Genomic DNA, 20,859 nt, shown 5'->3' with positions numbered 1-20,859 from the left:
ACGAGGAATTGTATTGACACTGCCCAAACTTCGCAGGACCTTTGCAGGGAAGGAAGATGTTCATCCTATCAGTCTGGGATGAATCTGAACCGAGGTCCTAGAGGTAGAGGGCCACTGTCTTAACCACTGTGCTATCCAGTCCTCTGTAGAAGTACTTTTTTTTAAAAACAAAGTTATTTACATGTAGACAGTGAAACCACAAGAGAGAGGCCACTGTACAGCGAGGATTATATGTGTTTGAATCTGCACGTGGTTCTAAAGGAAAGAAAGCCTTGCATTTATACAGTGCCTTTCATGCCCACCAGACATTCCAAAATGCTTTACAGCCAATGAAGTATTATCTTTTGAATGCAGGAAACGCGGTAGCCAATTTGTGCACAGCAAGCTCCCACAAACAACAATGTGATAATGACCAGATAATCTGTTTTAGTGATGTTGGTTGAGGGATAAATATTGGTCAGGACATTGGGGAAAACTCCCCTGCTCTTCTTAGAAATAGTGCCATGGGATCTTTTACGTCCACCTGAGAGGGCAGACGGGACCTTGGTTTAACGTCTCATCCGAAAGGCGGCACTCCCTCAGCACTGCACTGGAGTGTCAGCCTAGATTTATGTGCTCAAGTCTCGGGAGTGGGACTTGAGCCCACAACCTTCTGACTCCGAGGCGAATGTGCTAACCACTGAGCCACAGCTGACGACATTTAGTATGTAGACCATCAAAGGAAATTAATTTTGGATAGCGGGCTGGAGCCAGCAGCGGGATCGGGACCCGCCACCAACGCCATCTCATAACTACTTGTAGCCTAGAATTGTGATATTTTCCTTCTGACTTTCTATTTTCCTGGCCAGTCTTTGTTTCCAGTCCACCTGTGCTAGATCCCTTCTCAAATCACTGAAGTTGGCTCTCTTCCAATTGGGTATTTTCACCTTTAAATTTTCTTTGTCCCTTTCCATAGCTACCTTAAACCTAATTACTATTAATTGTTCGAACCAGGCTATGCTATCTTAATGCAGCAGAGAACAAAAGATGCTAAATTCAACATCAGATTTGCAGTACGCTGAAAAGAACATGAAATGAAACAACCTACTGTAATGCAAATCCTCCTTTATCATGATGAATATGTTTTTGCTGCTGCCAGTGAATAAAAGCCAATAGTTACAGAAACACCACTATATTTTTCAGAGTTTGCTTAAAATATATCTTTGTGTTACATACCGTGCAGTTTATTTTATATGTCTGTGCTTTGGGTAACAATCTCGCATCCAACTAAATGCATTTTCCTTTGCCTGCATTTGTAATCTGAGCAAAATGAAATACCAAAAGCTGGTGCTAGAGGGCAGCAAAAATTCACTGCCTGAATGTTTCTCATTCTGTTGGTCATTCAGTAATCTGAAGCACCATAGATTTCAAGAGCAAGGGGCTATTAATAGATTGCTGTATTTAACATGGCACAAAAAATGATTTACAACTGTTAGAGTATTCTCTACAGACATGAATAAATCAGGATTTTTATGCAACTTGGAGTTTTGTGAAACAAGTGCATTATTATTTGACTGTATATTGCAATTTGTATTTCATGCAACCCCCCCATGTTACTAGATGCCCAGTGTTAGTTAGATTACAAATGCTAGGTTGGAGCATGCAAAGGAATTTCTGGAATTTGAAGATTTTTGGCCCCTATCTGAAAATCAGCAGTCAACATGTGAAAAATGATTAAATAAATAAAATTGTAGCATCCTCTGACAGAAAAAGGATAATTTCCACACGATAAGTCCCTAACCCGTACTAAGGGGTTGCTAAATCTACAAATTGATCTGGTTTTGGATTAGTCAAATGTAAGCATTTTCAGTGGGGTCAAATGTTTAGTGCATAATACTCCTGTGAAGCACCTTGGGATGTTTCACTACATTAAAGGTGCTATATAAATACAAGTTATTGTATCAATGTGCCTTTAATTTTATTTTTGAGGTTTATATGTACAAGTAGATCCTCTGGGGTGATGCTCCCAGGCAGTCTAGGAATTCGAGCATATTGTGCTTTTGCATTATTTACATGAGTCCTTTAGTCATTCATCCTTCCCTCACTAAAACCCTTTTTCCTCAGTAGTTTACATGATTATAAATTATATTTTCTTGCTCCACATAAAACACTAGGATAGGTTTGTAATTCTTGCTGCCGCTGAGTCTCCAGTGAATCGCACTTTACCAGATGGTCATTTGCCATGGTTCAGGGCTGATTGATTCACTCGGCCACAACATCTGAGCTCCACATCAAAATGCATTATAAACATCCCCCTTCAGCCTTGTTGCAAACACCAGTCGGCCTCAATGATTGAAAAAAGCATCCTAAATAACAGCTTAAGCTCAGATTTTTTTTTAATTCAACAACTTAAACTATATAAAAAAATTTTTTTAATAATTTGCTTTTCTCCCCCCTGTTGTGTATGCCTCGTAGTAATTGACATGGTCGTTGTGCCATTGTTGCAGTGTACTCTGGATATTGTAGTTTCATAGGGGAGGGGTTAAATTTACAAATCGACATTCCGCTCACTCATAATTATGTCGTCAGGAACTAGAACTCCCTGGTTCAGTTGAAGGATCCTTTACTCTTTGGTTGTTGTGTGAAATAGGTTAGAAACATAGAAACATAGGGCCCAAGTTTCGAGCCGCGCCTAGAACGGCGCAGTCCCGACCTGGACACCCATTTTTCGCGCCACAAAGTGCACCTAAAAAAACCCTCCGTATTCTCCACCTCCCTGCAGGTCCTCTGGCCTTCGGCACAGCGCAGCAGGAGCTGTAGGGGGCGGAGCCAGGTCCCTGCGTTGAAAACAGTGCCGGGACCGCTGCACATGCGCGCTACAGTGGGCACGCAAGTGCAGTAGCTCCAGGCGCCCGAAACTGTGTGGGAGGGGCCCGAAGCATGCAGCCCCGAGCCCTGGCCGAATGGCCTCACTGGGGCTGCGTGAATAAGGCTCCTCCCACGGCCAGCTCCTGCTTCCTCCCGACCCGACTCGATTCCCGCCCCCGCCCCTGGACCGGACCCGACACCTGCCCCCGGACTGGACCCGACACCCGCTCTCCCCCCTGCCTCCGGACCCGACCCGACACCCGCTCCCGCCCCCCCCCCGCCTCCAGACTGGATCCAACCTGACCTCCCTCTCCCTCGCTCCCTCACCCCCACCCCCCCGACCCGAACCGAATCGATTTCCCTCCCACCACCCCTCCGACCCGACCCAACGCCACCTACCTGTAAATCTGGTGCTGGGGACGGGCCCTGCCTAAAGTCTCGGGCCTGGCCCGTTCAGCCTCCCTTCCCCTTCTCCTCCCCCCCCCCCCCCCCAATCTCCTTCCCCCCCCCCCAATCTCCTTCCCCCCCCCCAATCTCCTTCCCCCCCCCAATCTCCTTCCCCCCCCCCAATCTCCTTCCCCCCCCCCAATCTCCTTCCCCCCCCCCAATCTCCTTCCCCCCCCCCAATCTCCTTCCCCCCCCCCAATCTCCTTCCCCCCCCCCAATCTCCTTCCCCCCCCCCAATCTCCTTCCCCCCCCAATCTCCTTCCCCCCCCCAATCTCCTTCCCCCCCCCAATCTCCTTCCCCCCCCCCAATCTCCTTCCCCCCCCAATCTCCTTCCCCCCCCAATCTCCTTCCCCCCCCAATCTCCTCCCCCCCCCAATCTCCTTCCCCCCCCCCCCCAATCTCCTTCCCCCCCCCAATCTCCTTCCCCCCCCCCAATCTCCTTCCCCCCCCCCAATCTCCTTCCCCCCCCCAATCTCCTTCCCCCCCCCAATCTCCTTTCCCCCCCCAATCTCCTTCCCCCCCCAATCTCCTTCCCCCCCCCAATCTCCTTCCCCCCCAATCTCCTTCCCCCCCAATCTCCTTCCCCCCCCAATCTCCTTCCCCCCCCAATCTCCTTCCCCCCCCAATCTCCTTCCCCCCCCAATCTCCTTCCCCCCCAATCTCCTTCCCCCCCCAATCTCCTTCCCCCCCCAATCTCCTTCCCCCCCCAATCTCCTTCCCCCCCCCAATCTCCTTCCCCCCCCCAATCTCCTTCCCCCCCAATCTCCTTCCCCCCCAATCTCCTTCCCCCCCAATCTCCTTCCCCCCCAATCTCCTGCCCCCCCCAATCTCCTTCCCCCCCAATCTCCTTCCCCCCCCAATCTCCTTCCCCCCCCAATCTCCTTCCCCCCCCAATCTCCTCCCCCCCCAATCTCCTTCCCCCCCCAATCTCCTTCCCCCCCCAATCTCCTTCCCCCCCCAATCTCCTTCCCCCCCAATCTCCTTCCCCCCCCCAATCTCCTTCCCCCCCAATCTCCTTCCCCCCCAATCTCCTTCCCCCCAATCTCCTTCCCCCCCAATCTCCTTCCCCCCCAATCTCCTTCCCCCCCAATCTCCTTCCCCCCCAATCTCCTTCCCCCCCAATCTCCTTCCCCCCCAATCTCCTTCCCCCCCAATCTCCTTCCCCCCCAATCTCCTTCCCCCCAATCTCCTTCCCCCCCAATCTCCTTCCCCCCCAATCTCCTTCCCCCCCACGCCCCCCCAATCTCCTCCCCCCCCAATCTCCTTCCCCCCCAATCTCCTTCCCCCCCCAATCTCCTTCCCCCCCCAATCTCCTTCCCCCCCAATCTCCTTCCCCCCCCCAATCTCCTTCCCCCCCCCAATCTCCTTCCCCCCCCCAATCTCCTTCCCCCCCCCCCAATCTCCTTCCCCCCCCCCCAATCTCCTTCCCCCCCCCAATCTCCTTCCCCCCCCCCAATCTCCTTCCCCCCCCCACAATCTCCTTCCCCCCCCACAATCTCCTTCCCCCCCCAATCTCCTTCCCCCTCCCAATCTCCTTCCCACCTTCTCCCCCATCCCTCCCCCCTTCTCCCCCATCCCTCCCCCCTTCTCCCCCATCCCTCCCCCCCCTTCTCCCCCATCCCTCCCCCCTTCTCCCCCATCCCTCCCCCCCTTCTCCCCATCCCTCCCCCCCTCTCCCCCATCCCTCCCCCTTCTCCCCCATCCCTCCCCCCTTCTCCCCCATCCCTCCCCCCTTCTCCCCCATCCCTCCCCCCTTCTCCCCCTCCCTCCCCCCTTCTCCCCATCCCTCCCCCTTCTCCCCATCCCTCCCCCCTTCTCCCCATCCCTCCCCCCCTTCTCCCCATCCCTCCCCCCTTCTCCCCATCCCTCCCCCCTTCTCCCCATCCCTCCCCCCTTCTCCCCATCCCTCCCCCCTTCTCCCCATCCCTCCCCCCTTCTCCCCATCCCTCCCCCCTTCTCCCCCATCCCTCCCCCCTTCTCCCCCATCCCTCCCCCCTTCTCCCCCATCCCTCCCCCCTTCTCCCCCATCCCTCCCCCTTCTCCCCCATCCCTCCCCCCTTCTCCCCCATCCCTCCACCCTTCTCCCCATCCCTCCCCCCTTCTCCCCCATCCCTCCCCCCTTCTCCCCATCCCTCCCCCCTTCTCCCCATCCCTCCCCCCTTCTCCCCATCCCTCCCCCCTTCTCCCCATCCCTCCCCCCTTCTCCCCATCCCTCCCCCCTTCTCCCCATCCCTCCCCCCTTCTCCCCATCCCTCCCCCCTTCTCCCCATCCCTCCCCCTTCTCCCCATCCCTCCCCCTTCTCCCCATCCCTCCCCCCTTCTCCCCATCCCTCCCCCCTTCTCCCCATCCCTCCCCCCTTCTCCCCATCCCTCCCCCTTCTCCCCATCCCTCCCCCCTTCTCCCCATCCCTCCCCCCTTCTCCCCATCCCTCCCCCCTTCTCCCCATCCCTCCCCCCTTCTCCCCCATCCCTCCCCCCTTCTCCCCATCCCTCCCCCCTTCTCCCCATCCCTCCCCCCTTCTCCCCATCCCTCCCCCCTTCTCCCCATCCCTCCCCCCTTCTCCCCATCCCTCCCCCCTTCTCCCCATCCCTCCCCCCTTCTCCCCATCCCTCCCCCCTTCTCCCCATCCCTCCCCCCTTCTCCCCATCCCTCCCCCCTTCTCCCCATCCCTCCCCCCTTCTCCCCATCCCTCCCCCCTTCTCCCCATCCCTCCCCCCTTCTCCCCATCCCTCCCCCCTTCTCCCCATCCCTCCCCCCTTCTCCCCATCCCTCCCCCCTTCTCCCCATCCCTCCCCCCTTCTCCCCATCCCTCCCCCCTTCTCCCCATCCCTCCCCCCTTCTCCCCATCCCTCCCCCCTTCTCCCCATCCCTCCCCCCTTCTCCCCATCCCTCCCCCCTTCTCCCCATCCCTCCCCCCTTCTCCCCATCCCTCCCCCCTTCTCCCCCATCCCTCCCCCTTCTCCCCCATCCCTCCCCCTTCTCCCCCATCCCTCCCCCTTCTCCCCCATCCCTCCCCCTTCTCCCCCATCCCTCCCCCTTCTCCCCCATCCCTCCCCCTTCTCCCCCATCCCTCCCCCTTCTCCCCCATCCCTCCCCCTTCTCCCCCATCCCTCCCCCTTCTCCCCCATCCCTCCCCCTTCTCCCCCATCCCTCCCCCTTCTCCCCCATCCCTCCCCCTTCTCCCCCATCCCTCCCCCTTCTCCCCCATCCCTCCCCCTTCTCCCCCATCCCTCCCCCTTCTCCCCCATCCCTCCCCCTTCTCCCCCATCCCTCCCCCTTCTCCCCCATCCCTCCCCCTTCTCCCCCATCCCTCCCCCTTCTCCCCCATCCCTCCCCCTTCTCCCCCATCCCTCCCCCTTCTCCCCCATCCCTCCCCCTTCTCCCCCATCCCTCCCCCTTCTCCCCCATCCCTCCCCCTTCTCCCCCATCCCTCCCCCTTCTCCCCCATCCCTCCCCCTTCTCCCCCATCCCTCCCCCTTCTCCCCCATCCCTCCCCCTTCTCCCCCATCCCTCCCCCTTCTCCCCCATCCCTCCCCCTTCTCCCCCATCCCTCCCCCTTCTCCCCCTCCCCTTCCCTCCCCATCCCTCCCCTCCCTCCCTCTTCCACCCTCTCTCCCTCTACCCCCCTCCTCCCCCTCCCCTCGCTGTCAGAAACACAGACACTGACAGACAGAGAATGAGAGACACACACAGACAGACAGAGAGATAGAGACACTGACAGAGACACACTGACGGGGGGCATCCCAGCACACTGTTGAAGGGCTCCCGGTGCTGCAGTCGGTAAGTAGAAGATGTTTTAGTGATTGATTATTAAAAAAAAATTATTTCTTATTAATTTTTTTTGATTGATTTATTGGTTGATTTATTGATGTATTTATAATTTATTATTGATGATGGCTCTTTATTTGTAAAACTGAAGTGTTTAATGTTTGTAAACTTCCCTTTAAACACCCCCCCCCCCCCCACCATTCCCTACGCCTGATTTGTAACCTACGCCTGATTTTCTAAAGTGTAGACAAGGTTTTTTCGAGCGTACAAAAATCTTCACTTACTCCATTCCAAGTTAGTTTGGAATAAGTTTTCACTCTCAAAACTTTCAAATCAGACGTAAGTGGCCGGACACGCCCCCTTTTGAAAAAAAATTCTGTTCCAAAGTGAAACTGTTCTAACTGACTAGAACTGGAGCAAACTAAATGACGAGAATTCCGATTTCTAAGATACTCCATTCTACACCAGTTGCTCCTAAAAATCAGTAGCAAATCATGTGGAAACTTGGGGCCCGAGAAAATAGGTGCAGGAGTAGGCCATTCGGCCCTTCGAGCCTGCACCACCATTCAATGAGTTCATGGCTGAACATGCAACTTCAGTACCCCATTCCTGCTTTCTCGCCATACCCCTTGATCCCCCCTAGTCGTAAGGACTACATCTAACTCCTTTTTGAATATATTTAGTGAATTGGCCTCAACAACTTCCTGTGGTAGAGAATTCCACAGGTTCACCACTCTTTGGATGAAGAAGTTTCACCTCACGTCGGTCCTAAATGGCTTACCCCTTATCCTTAGACTGTGACCTCTGGTTCTGGACTTCCCCAACATTGGGAACATTCTTCCTGCATCTAACCTGTCTAAGCGTGTCAGAATTTTAAACGTTTCTATGAGATCCCCTCTCATTCTTCTGAACTCCAGTAAATACAAGCCCAGTTGATCCAGTCTTTCGATATGTCAGTCCCGCCATTCCTGGAATCAGTCTGGTGAACCTTCGCTGCACTCCCTCAATAGCAAGAATGTCCTTCCTCAAGTTAGGAGACCAAAACTGTACACAATACTCTAGGTGTGGCCTCACCAAGGCCCTGTATAACTGTAGTAACACCTCCCTGCCCCTGTACTCAAATCCCCTCGCTATGAAGGCCAACATGCCATTTGCTTTCTTAACCACCTGCTGTACCTGCATGCCAGCCTTCAATGACTGATGTACCATGACACCCAGGTCTCGTTGCACCTCCCTTTTTCCTAATCTGTCACCATTCAGATAATAGTCTGTCTCGCTGTTTTTACCACCAAGGTGGACAACCTCACATTTATCCACATTATACTTCATCTGCCATGCATTTGCCCACTAACCTAACCTATCCAAGTCACCCTGCAGCCTCATAGCATCCTCCTCGCAGCTCACACTGCCACCCAACTTAGTGTCATCTGCAAATTTGGAGATACTACATTTAATCCCCTCGTCTAAATCATTAATGTACAATGTAAACAGCTGGGGCCCCAGCACAGAACCTTGCGGTACCCCACTAGTCACTGTCTGCCATTCTGAAAAGTACCCATTTACTCCTACTCTTTGCTTCCTGTCTGCCAACCAGTTGTCAATCCATGTCAGCACACTACCCCTAATCCCATGTGCTTTAACTTTGCACATTAATCTCTTGTGTGGGACCTTGTCGAAGGCCTTGTGAAAGTCCAAATACACATTAACTGGTTCTCCCTTGTCCACTCTACTGGAAACATCCCCAAAAAATTCCAGAAGATTTGTCAAGCATGATTTCCCTTTCACAAATCCATGCTGACTTGGACCTGTATTGTCACCTCTTTCCAAATGCGCTGCTATGACATCCTTAATAATTGATTCCATCATTTTACCCACTACCGATGTCAGGCTGACCGGTCTATAATTCCATGTTTTCTCTCCCTCCTTTTTTAAAAAGTGGGGTTACATTGGCTACCTTCCACTCCATAGGAACTGATCCAGAGTCAATGGAATGTTGGAAAATGACTGTCAATGCATCCGCTGTTTCCAAGGCCACCTCTTTAAGTACTCTGGGATGCAGTCCATCAGGCCCTGTGAATTTATCGGCCTTCAATCCGATTAATTTCCCCAACACTATTTCCCGACTAATAAGGATTTCCCTCAGTTCTTCCTCCTTACTAGACCCTCTGACCCCTTTTATATCCAGAAGGTTGTTTGTGTCCTCCTTAGTGAATACTGAACCAAAGTACTTGTTCGATTGGTCTGCCATTTCTTTGTTCCCCGTTATGACTTCCCCTGATTCTGACTGCAGGAGAGCTACGTTTGTCTTTACTAACCTTTTTCTCTTTACATATCTATAGAAGCTTTTGCAGTCCATCTTAATGTTCCCTGCAAGCTTCCTCTCGTACTCTATTTTCCCTGCCCTAATCAAACCCTTTGTCCTCCTCTGCTGAGTTCTAAATTTCTCCCAGTCCCCGGGTTCGCTGCTATTTCTGGCCAATTTGTATGCCACTTCCTTGGCTTTAATACTATCCCTGATTTCCCTTGATAGCCACGGTTGAGCCACCTTCCCTTTTTTATTTTTACGCCAAACAGGGATGTACAATTGTTGTCGTTCATCCATGCGGTCTCTAAATGTCTGCCATTGTCCATCCACTGTCAACCCCTTAAGTATCATTCGCCAATCTATCCTAGCCAATTCACGCCTCATACCTTCAAAGTTACCCTTCTTTAAGTTCTGGTCCATGGTCTCTGAATTTTTAACTGTTTCATTCTCCATCCTAATGTAGAATTCCACCATATAATGGTCACTCTTCCCCCAAGGGGCCTCGTGCAATGAGATTGTTAATTAATCCTCTCTCATTACACAACACCCAGTCTAAGATGGCCTCCCCCCAATTGGTTCCTCGACATATTGGTCTAGAAAACCATCCCGTATGCACTCCAGGAAATCCTCCTCCACCGGTTGTCTCAATAGTTTCACAGAAGAAGGGTGAAAGCAGTTTCCGAAATAATTCTGAATATAGGTGGCAATAACTGTAATCATCCTATCAGTTACACTTTAGTCCCTCCTTTGACTTATCACGAGCAATGCCACAGGAGATATATGTGTGTGTGTACGTGTGCATGTGTGTTTATATCAAGTCTTGCATCTGCACACAATTCCTGCTGCTACACTTTCTCATGGCTCTATCCTTCCTGAGTAATACCTAACTAAGCAAGCTAAGCTTTCATATTTGCTGTTATGTTTGCCTTTCCGTCCTCCAACCATAGGTGGGGCTGTTACTCTGACAAGTTGCGACTTCCATGTCCATTCCGCTAGGCGGCGCTGTAGTTGCACTTCATTTTCCAACATTCATTTTTATTTCAATTTCTGAGATTTTAAACTTCATATTTTTTTGGCCTGTACTATCATCTCTCCTGGCCTTTCTGTCATCTATTCTTGTTTTCTGCCTAAGTCTCTCTCCCATGCACACAGGCTCACCATACCTGTTCCTGACCTCTGTAGACTGCTGTCTTTCTTTGGGCCTCTCACCCGTCAGTACCGGTTCCCCATCACTGCGGTGCCCCCTACCTTTCCCTAGGCTCGTGGCTTCCCACCCCCATATCCATTTTATCCCTCCGCTATGTTGCCATGTCACTGCTTCCTGCCTCCGAGTCCACTGACTGAAATTCCTTGGTTTTACCAGCACATTATTTTTCAAACCGCCATCAACGCATAATGTATTTTGCCAACTTTTACTTTATAAGCATTCTTTGAAAACTGATGTGTGAAAGTGATGATCAGTCAGCAGCTACAGGGAGGGGGTTAATCACGTTGCAGAGCTTTGAGGTGTAGGGGTTCAGGTGCAGGAGTTAGGAAGGACAGGAGAAAGGAAATGGAAGGAGCTGAGTATGTGATGAGTGATTCAGAATGCCATGTGTAAAAATGTTTGACCTGATGGCATACAAGAAGGTGGTAAGATTGATGTGCGATCAGCGGGTTTGTGGGCATTGAGTGAACTGCTACAAGTGTCAGGTTGTGGAGATGGTGCAAGTAATTGAGTAAGGGATAGAATTTTTAGTGCAAACGCAGAAATAGTTGAACCTGCAGAGACTGGAAAAATGGCAGCACAGCAGAACTGAAGTAACTAAATGGGACACAGATAAGGATAGGGTGGTTAGTGAAAGATATAGGAGGCTATAGGGCAAAATCCAGGGTTAGGAGTAGAGTAGAAACAACAATGCAAAGAGTATAGCGAAACAGATGTGATGAGTCGCAATGTGCAGGAGCATGCCTATGAGGATTTATTCCCCAAGGATCTATGGCCAGTTCTGTTCCTGATCTTGCTATTTTCTTCAAAGGCTTGCTTCCGAGATTGTTTTTTTTCTATCCCAGTGTGTCCCTTCCCAGCCCAGTTCCACAGATTACCATGGTGGTCTTTTCCCCACACACCCACCCATCCTGACTCAACAGGCCCAAACACGACACTTCAAAAGGAGCAGGCGCCTGGGAACACCATCACCTGCAAGTTCCCCTCCAAGTTACACACCATCCTGATTTGGAAATATATCGCCGTTCCTTCATCGTGGCTGGGTCAAAATCCTGGAACTCCCTCTTTAACAGCACTGTAGGATTGCAGCGGCTCACGAAGACGGCTCACCACTACCTTCTCAAAGTAAGGATGGGCAATAAATGCTGGCCTTGCCAGCAGCACCTACATCCCATCAATAAATTTAAAAAAGACCTTCTGTAACTTTACAAAAAATGATTGCGACTTTCCCCTTTAAGAGCTATTTTGCACGGACTCCTTGTAGTGCTCGGCCACACAGACCAGAAAGGTTTGAACCTTGATCTGGGCTGCCTGACCTCAGTCGGACTATAGTGAAGCTTCTACATTTGGTCTTGGTACATTTGGGCCAGGAGCTGGGGGCGGGGACAGGATTCCTGTTCCAGGTGGCTAGCTACTGAATACTACTGGAAACTGTATATGGATGTTGAGCCAAGTACAAGGTTGGGCCCAGTTGTGATGTTCTAGAGTAAGAACTTAAAAAATAGGAGCAGGAGTAGGCCCCACGGCCCTTCGAGCCTGCTCCGCCTTTCAAATCACAGCTGATCATCGACCTCAACTTCACTTTCCTGCCCGATCTCCATATTCCTTGATTCCCCTAGACTCCAAAAATCTATCGCTCTCAGCCTTGAATATATTCAGAGACTCAGCATCCACAGCCCTCAGAGGCAGAGAATTCCAAAGATTCACAACCCTCTGAGTGAAGAAATTCCTCCTCATCTCGGTCTTAAATGGCCTACGCCTTATCCTGAGACTATGCCCCCTAGTTCTAGACACTCCAGCCAGGGGGAAACAAGCTCTCAGCATCTACCCTGTCAATCCCCTTCAGAATCTTGTATGTCCTCATTGCTATATTCCTGCTGACACTCTGTTCAGGGTCACACATGAAGAATGGCCTCTTGAACATAGTATTCCAAAACTGCTGGCACTCATGCAAACTGTATCCCAGCAAAAATCAGCTTTCAGGAGAGGAAAATGCATGGAAATAGCAATAAAAAAACCGTTTGCTGTTCTTAATACAGCTAGTTCTAGTTTGGCTTATATAAAAAAAGGTTAATTGATTACTAACAGACACTGCAGTCATTCAGAGTGTAACAGCAATTATTTTAAGATTGTTTTGCATTTGATTTAAAAAAAGTGATGCTTGGATGTGCTAATGAGACATTTGGAACATATTACTTGCACAGTTCCTACCTTACTAAGGATAAAACACAATGTACCTGAAATGGCAGCCGGAGGAATGCCTCCGATCCGTAAGAAAAGTACGCCCCTACCTGGTGCCTCCGTATCTTCGGACTCTTGCAGTCCTGGGTCTGCAGGCGTTGGCCTGCGTAAAGACCCACGTATCCCAGGGGCACAGGCGGTTCACAAGTATCCCTGGGATCACGTGTGCCGGCCCAACCAATCAAAAAGTCAGATTCCCATTATGCTTATAGGGATTCCATTTACGTACGGAATTCCCAAAAACATAATAGGAATGGCATAAAAAACACAATTACACACGATCTAAACAAAAAGAAATCATCACATGTTTAAAATTAATTTAAAAAATACAATTTAATTCAACATTTAATGTAAAAATTAATTTTTTTGAAAGTAAATGTAAACATTTTTAAAGGGGCCAAAAGTAACCTAAACTATTTTGAATGATTTATTTTAATATTTATTTTCACCCATACTCTGGTAAAAGAAGCTGCTTTTACCGGATGTAAGGGTTTTGTGAGCATTTGCTGGGCAGTAGATGGGCAAATAGCCCACCTCTCCGCCAGCGAATGTCCATTTCCCGCACATGCGGATGATCTGTCAAGCTGAAACTTGACTGAGCACAAGTTCCGGGTTTTCGCACATGTGCAGCGTATGCGGAAAACCAAAACTTGCAGGGCACTTACGGCGCACGCAGTCATAGGCCCTGTAAAATCCAGGCCATCATATTGTTCTAATGCTCAAGTGTAGGGGTGTCTAGTTGCTGTTGAGGGAGTTCATATAAATGGGGGAGTTCATATAATAAACAATTAAAAGGCTGCAGATATTCTGACTGATATTTTATGTTCTTGGAGAGTTACTTTTGTTTCATTCATCAACTTTATTTTTTGAAGTGTGACACAAGAAATTTGCACTTTCTGTATAACATGTATATGTGTACTTTAGATGGATTCTCAAATAATCGAATACATTATAAATGTTAACATAATTTTCTTCTGAGGAGTGACTGCTAATGTCTGTTCAAGAATAATTTGTTACACTGCCTTGTATTGAGAATAAATGATTGCATACACAAGTGCCACTGGTATTTGCAGCTTATTCTCAACATAGTGCAGATAGCATCAATGAATTATTAATCCAGTGATGTAGGAGTGTTTAAAAACGGAGTCTATGTAACTGATTACAACTGATACACCAGCTCCTTTTAAACAGATGTGCCTTCTGTCTTGGCTATTATGGATGATTTAATATGGCCTGAAATGAAGATTACTGTTATGAATTGTAGATTATGTAGACTCCCGTCCTGTTGGCTTTAAATGCGCAACTTTTGTTGAAAACCTCATTTATCTTTGTAAACATCAAGCCTTAATGAAAACTTTCAAAGAGAGTTAAAATACTGATGAGATTTATTGACAGCCTGTCATGGTAGCTGACATCCGTGTTAGTCAGCATGCAGCCTTTGCTATTGAGCTGTCATGTGCATGTTACCATATTAGTCCAAATGGCAGCAGAATGCCAGCAGATATTTAAAAGAACATTATTTTTCATTTACATATTCATTAGTTGGCATTTACCCTTTGAAAGCATGAATGATGCCCTTGGTTAAGATTCAATGAAAGCCTCAGTATAACAGTCAAGTGTGTTAGATTTAATTGATTTTGACTGATTTTGTTGTTCCGCTGTACCGTGGCAGTCCTGTGTCTGTACGAGATGATACCCTGACTAATCATCGACATGCATTCTTCTTATTACTTTTTCAGCGGTGTGTGATATTTCTGTCAATGTGTTAAGGAACTTGTCTCTCCTAAAGCAACTTCCCATACATCACAGCGGCGATCGTTGATGGAGTAAATCTCTGTTCAGTGAAAGGATGTCAATTTGCATCAGAGATGCTGCAGACCTTAAATACAACTTAATTCCTACGCCATTCTCGTATTCATGCACTTAAAGATTTATCAAAGTGCCATGATTAAAGTTACAGTGCAACAAAATCATCCATACACAATATTGTGCAATCTAATGGATTTGTTGTACACTTTTTTTAACGTGACACTTTTTCCATTTAATTCCATACAGTGTATATTTAAAATATATTTTGCAAATGTTTTTGTTGTTGATCACACTGAAAGAGGTTCCATGCAATTCTGCTTTTTTAAATGTTCATCTGCAGGTGTAGTTGCAGCCACTAGATGGTAGAGAAAGCTCAGCTTGTCAGTAAATGACCATTGTATGCGATACTGATCATTCTCAGCCATACTTGTAATGCCATAATTTTGATTCAGTTCATTTTATTTTATTGATAAAATAGCTCTGAGGATTTTCTTATTTTAGCAGAACATTTTTCTTTTTATGAATGGCTTTAGTTGATTGTTTTCGGGTGCGAGTGAGGAAAGGGAAAGGGTCTGGGTAAAGGGTAGGCAGACTCAAATTGACGTCCAGTCGATGTTACTCGCATGATGTCGAGACCATATATATTTATTTGTACTACTACTACGATAATTTGATTTCCATGTATAGATACATGCTCGGCTGCCATAAATATTTTAAATTGTTTTCAACATGATGCAGGTGAGCTACAGAAATGCTCAAGTTCGAATAAATGTTCTGTTATAAAATATTAGAAGGAAAAGAGTGTTCTGGGATCTTTCAGCAGCACACTTATCGCTCCGACTCACTGCTGACCTCTGCACCATAAACGGAGTTTTAACATGACCTCAACTTAGAAGAATTGTTTAACTATTGCCAATAATCCCCAGCAGCAGGATGAAGCAAAGTGGCGCATGTGCTGGTATGAAGAGCTTTAAGTGCTCTCTGATTTTCCCAAATTCTCTTGTCACTTGTTTAAATAGCAGACGGAAGTGTGCCTATTGATTTTGACTGAACTGAAAGAAGCGAAGATTAAACAGAAGATTACAGCTCCCTAAATCTGTCTGTAGCCTACTTGCTAGTAGGATAAAGGAAAAAGGATGGAGTGACCTTGAAGATTGTACACTGCCTAGGGCAGGGTGAAAAGATTGGTGTACTTTAAAGCTGGTGGCCTAGAATAAATTATATTTCCATTTATATAGAGCCTTATTTGATTGTAACATACTTTTGAGGTGCATGTCATGTAAATAAATGTGATCTCTGTTCTGCACCTCACAATGTTTCTCAAGCAGCAATGAGGTGAACGACCAGTTTTTTATTATGTGGGTAGTGTTGGTAGCAGGGCATGGCTTCTGCAACATTAACAGCAATAACTTGCATTTGCATAGCACCTTCTGTACATTACTGAGGGAGTGCTGCATTGTTGGCGGTGCCATCTTATCGGATGAGATGGTAGACCGAGACCGGGTAAACGTAACGGATCCCACGGCGCTATTCAAGGAAGCGTAGATGGTTCTCCCAGTGTCCTGGCCAACGGTCTTTCCTCAATCAACACCCCCTAAAACAGACCTTCATTCATTCATTTGCTGTTTGTCGGGCCGTGCTGTGGCAAATTGCCTGCCACATTCGGTTATACTGGATAATAATAGTGTCAATACTTACATAGGATATACAGCACAGAAACAGGTCATTCGGCCCAATCAGTCTATGCCGGTATTTATGCTCCACTCGAGCCTCCTCCCTGTCTTTCCTCATCGAAATCTATGCATAACCCACTATTCCCTTCTCCCTCATATGCTTGTTTAGCAGTCCCTGAAATTCAACCACTCTCTGTGGTAGCGAGTTCCACATTCTCTTCACTCTCTGGGTAGAATTTCTTCTGATATCCCTATTGGATTTCTTGGTGACTATCTTATATCGATGGCGTCTAGTTATGTTCTTCCCCACAAGTGGAATCATTCTCTCTGTGTCCACTCTATCAAAACCTTTCATAATTTTAAAGACCTCTAATAGGTCACTTCTCAGCCTTCTCTTTTCAAGAGAAAAGAGACCCAGCATGTTCATCCTTTACTGATGGGGTGTATCCTCACATTTCTGGTATCCTTGTAAATCTTGTATGCACCTTCTCCACTGCCTCTATATCCTTTTTATAATATGGCGACCAGAATTGCACACAGTACTCCAAGTGTGGTCTAACCAAGGTTTGATACAGGTTCAACATAAATTCACTACTTTTCAATTCTATCCTTCTAGTGCTTGGTTTGCTTTTTTTATGGCTTTGTTAATTTGTGTCGCTACTTTGTGATTTGTGTATTTGTATTCCTAGATCCCTTTGCACCTCTACCCCTTTTAGATTCTTATTTTCCAAATAATATGTGACCGCCCTATTTTTCTTACCAAAATGTAATACTTCACATTTATCCGTGTTGAATTTCATTTGCCAATTATATGTCCATTCTGCAAGATTATTAATGTCGTCTTGTAATTTGTTGCAGTCCTCCTCCGTATTCGCTATCACCCCCCCCCCAAATTTGGTATCGTCTGCAAATTTAGAGATTGTGTTTTTTATTCCAGTCTAAATCGTTAATATAAATTGCGAACAGCAGTGATCTCAGCACTGATTCTTGTGGAACACCACTCCCCACCTTCTGCCACTGTGAATACCTACCCTTTATCCCTACTCTCTGCTTTCTGTCTTGAAGCCAGCTCGCTATCCATTCTGCTACTTGTCCCCTGACTCCGCATTCCCTGGCCTTATTCATTAGTTTATTATGTGGTACCTTATCTAGATAAATTACATCTACTACATTACCATTGTCTACTCTCTCTGTTACCTCTTCAAAAAATTCAATAAGATTGGTCAAGCAAGACTTTCCCTTTTGAAATCCATGCTGACTATTATATTTTTTGTTTCTAGATGTTCTATTTTCTCCTAGAGTAGAGATTCCATTCTTTTTCCTACCACCAATGTTAAGCTGACTGGCATATAGTTCCCTGGAAATGTTCTGTCTCTCTTCTTAAATATATGTATTACGTTAGCTATCTGCCAGTCCTCTGGCACTACACCTTTTTTTAAAGAATTACTAAATATGTGTAGTAGTGCCTCTGCTGTTTCTTCCCTAGATTCTTTTAAAATGTGCGTATGGAATCCGTCTGGACCAGGGGTTTTATGCTCTTTGAGTTTCATTAGTTTATTTAGTATATCTCCTCATTTTATTTTAAATGCAGTTAACGCATTACTAATCTCATCATCAGATGTCATTTCCATCTGGTTCTATCTCCCTGGTAAATACTGAAGCAAAGTAATTATTTAATATCTCTGCCATCTCTCTATTGCTGCCTGTGTTATTATCCTCTCCATCCCTTAGTGGTCCTATTCCCATCCCAACCATCCTTTTTTTATTGATGTGCCTGTAAAATATTTTACTATTTTTTTATGTTCCTTGATAATTTAATTTCATAGTTCCTCTTTGTCTTCCTTTTTTTTTGACTTCTCTCCTAATCTCTTCGTATTCTCTCTTATCATACTCTCCCCTGCTGACCATGTACTTAATGTATGCCCCTTTCCTTACCCTCAATTGTTCCCTTATGGCTTTATTCATCCATGGTGTCACATTAGTGTTTAGCTTGTTCTTATTAGCGGAATATATTTTTCTTGGACTCTGTTGAACACCGTTTTAAATGTTTCCCATTGCTGTTCTACATCTTTGTTTGCCAATATTGTTGTACATTTTATTTTACCAAGTACTATTCTCAGATGCTGAAAATTAGCTTTTCTCCAATCTATTACCCTGGTCTATGTCCTTCTCAATTATTATCTTAAAGCGTATGATATTATGGTCACTTGCTTAGATGGTCCCCTACTTTTACTTTCTTATCTACTCTGGTTCATCCCCCATTACTAGATCCAAAGGCAAAACCTCCCTTGTTACATATTGGGTTAGAAAGGACACCTGTACGCATTGTAGGAACTCCATTCCCTTTACCTATCTTTTCTGTCCAATTAATATCTGGGTAGTTGAAATCCCCCATATTTGTTTGCATATTTCTTCCTCTATCTCCCTTCCACTATTAGGTGGTCTGTAGACTACCCCTATTAGTGTATAATCCTTTATTATACCCATATGGATTCTATTTCTGTCTTGCTGATAGCTGCGTCACTTTTTTCTACTGCCATTATGTTATCCCTAATAAGTACAGCTACTCCACCTCCCCCTTTTCCCCTCTCTATCTTTTCTAAATATGTTATATCCTGCAATGTTTAATTCCCAGCCCTGATTTTTCTGTAGCCATGTCTCAGTAATCCCTAGTTTGTCTGGTTCCTTGCAACGCATGATTGCCTCCATCCCCCCCTGTTTTATTACAGACACTGTGTGCATTGCTGTACATACAGACTAACTCATTTTTAATAGCAGTTCCTCTCACTTTATTTTTAACCATCTTTTTAAACTACTGTTCTGTAACTCTCTTTATTCCCTGGCCATCAATGCCCTATCTTTACTCTTTCCTATGTTATACTTTCCTATTTTGTTTATACTTAGACTGGTTTCATTTCTTGTAGATCCCTCCCTCCGTCTTACTAATTTAAAGCCTTTGCCACCTCCCTATTTACCCTTTCCGCTAGGTCACGGGTCCCATCCTGGTTCATGTGGAGCCCGTCCCATCGGTACAGCTCCTTTCTGTCCCAGTACTGGTGCCAGTGTCCCATGAATAAGAACCCCTAGTTCCCACTCCAACCCTTTAGCCACGTGTTGCTGGTGCAGGGGCCTCAACTATTTACAATCTATATTAATGACTTGAGTGAAGGAACCAAGTGTAATGTAGCCAAGTTTGCTGATGACACAAAGATGGATGGAAGAGCAAATTGTGAGGAGGACACAAGAAATCTGCAAAGGGATATAGACAGGCTAAGTGAGTGGGCAAAAATTTGGCAGATAGAGTATAATGTAGGAAAATGTAAGGTTATCTACTTTGGCAGAAAAAATAGAAAAGCAGTTCAGAGGGACCTGGGGGTCCTTGTGCATGAAACACAAACCGTTAGTATGTAGGTACAGCAAGTAACCAGGAAGGCAAATGGAATGTTGGCCTTTATTGCAAGAGGGATAGAGTATAAAAGCAGAGAAATCCTGCTACAACTGTACAGGATACTGGTGATGCCACACCTGGAGTACTGCATACGTTTTGGTCTCCGTATTTACGAAAGGATATGCTTGCATAGGCTGTTCAGAGAAGGTTCACTAGGTTGATTCCGGAGATGAGGCGGTTGACTTATGAAGATAGGTTGGCACTATACTCATTGGAGTTCAGAAAAATAAGAGATGATCTTATCGAAACATATAAGATAATGAGGGGGCTCGACAAGGTAGTTGCAGAGAGGATAGGGTAAACTAAAACTAGGGGACATAGTCTCAGAATGAGGGACCGCCCATTTAAAACTGAGATGAGGAAGAATTTCTTCTCTGAGGGTTGTAAATCTGTGGAATTCTCTGCCCCAGAGAGCTGTAGAGGCTGGCTCATTGAATACATTTAAGGTGGTGATAGACAGATTTATGAGCAATAAGGGAATAAAGAGTTCAGGGAAGTGGAGCTGAGTCCATGATAGATCAGCCATGATATTAATTGGTGGAGTAGGCTTGAGGGGCCAAATGGCCCACTCCTGCTCCTATTTCTTATGTTCATATGTGTTAATTTTCCTGATCTGACTCTTTCTATGCCAATTTGCATGTGGCTCGTGCATTAATCCAAAGATTGTTACCCTCGAGGTCCTGCTTTATAATTTAGCTCCTAATGCCTGATATTCCCTCAGCAGGACCTCCTCCCTGCTCTTACCTAAGTCGTTTGTTCCGACAAGGACTACAAAAATTGTATTTATCCCCTCCCTTTCCAAATTTCTCGCCAGCCTCTACGAGATATCCCTTAGCCTGGTAGGCAGCACATCCTTCGGGATTCTCATTCTTGGCTGCAGAAGATGCTATCTATCCCCCTAATTATAGAATTCACTATCACTACCACATTTCTATTCTGCTCTCTTTCCCCACCCCTCCTATGTTCCTACATAGGATTACATAGGTTATACAGCTCAGAAATAGGCCCTTTGGCTTTGAACGCAGTTAATTGAGGTCCCACTCGTGCACACTCACATTTATTTAATATTACTATGTACTCAGATGGTAGAAAACTGTTGGGATACACCAATT

General features: G+C 46.7%; 1 protein-coding gene across 2 annotated transcripts in view; it reads left to right on the top strand.

Annotated features, from left to right (window-relative positions):
- LOC139234905 (NFU1 iron-sulfur cluster scaffold homolog, mitochondrial-like) overlaps window positions 1-20,859 on the top strand; it is a 50,420-nt gene that overhangs the window by 14,265 nt on the left and 15,296 nt on the right. The window lies entirely within an intron of this gene.

Source organism: Pristiophorus japonicus, chromosome 22 (assembly GCF_044704955.1).
Source record: "Pristiophorus japonicus isolate sPriJap1 chromosome 22, sPriJap1.hap1, whole genome shotgun sequence".
In the NCBI taxonomy this organism is placed as follows: Eukaryota; Metazoa; Chordata; class Chondrichthyes; family Pristiophoridae; genus Pristiophorus; species Pristiophorus japonicus.
The sequence above is the reverse complement of the archived record's forward strand: the minus strand, read 5'-3'. Positions and strand labels throughout refer to the sequence as shown.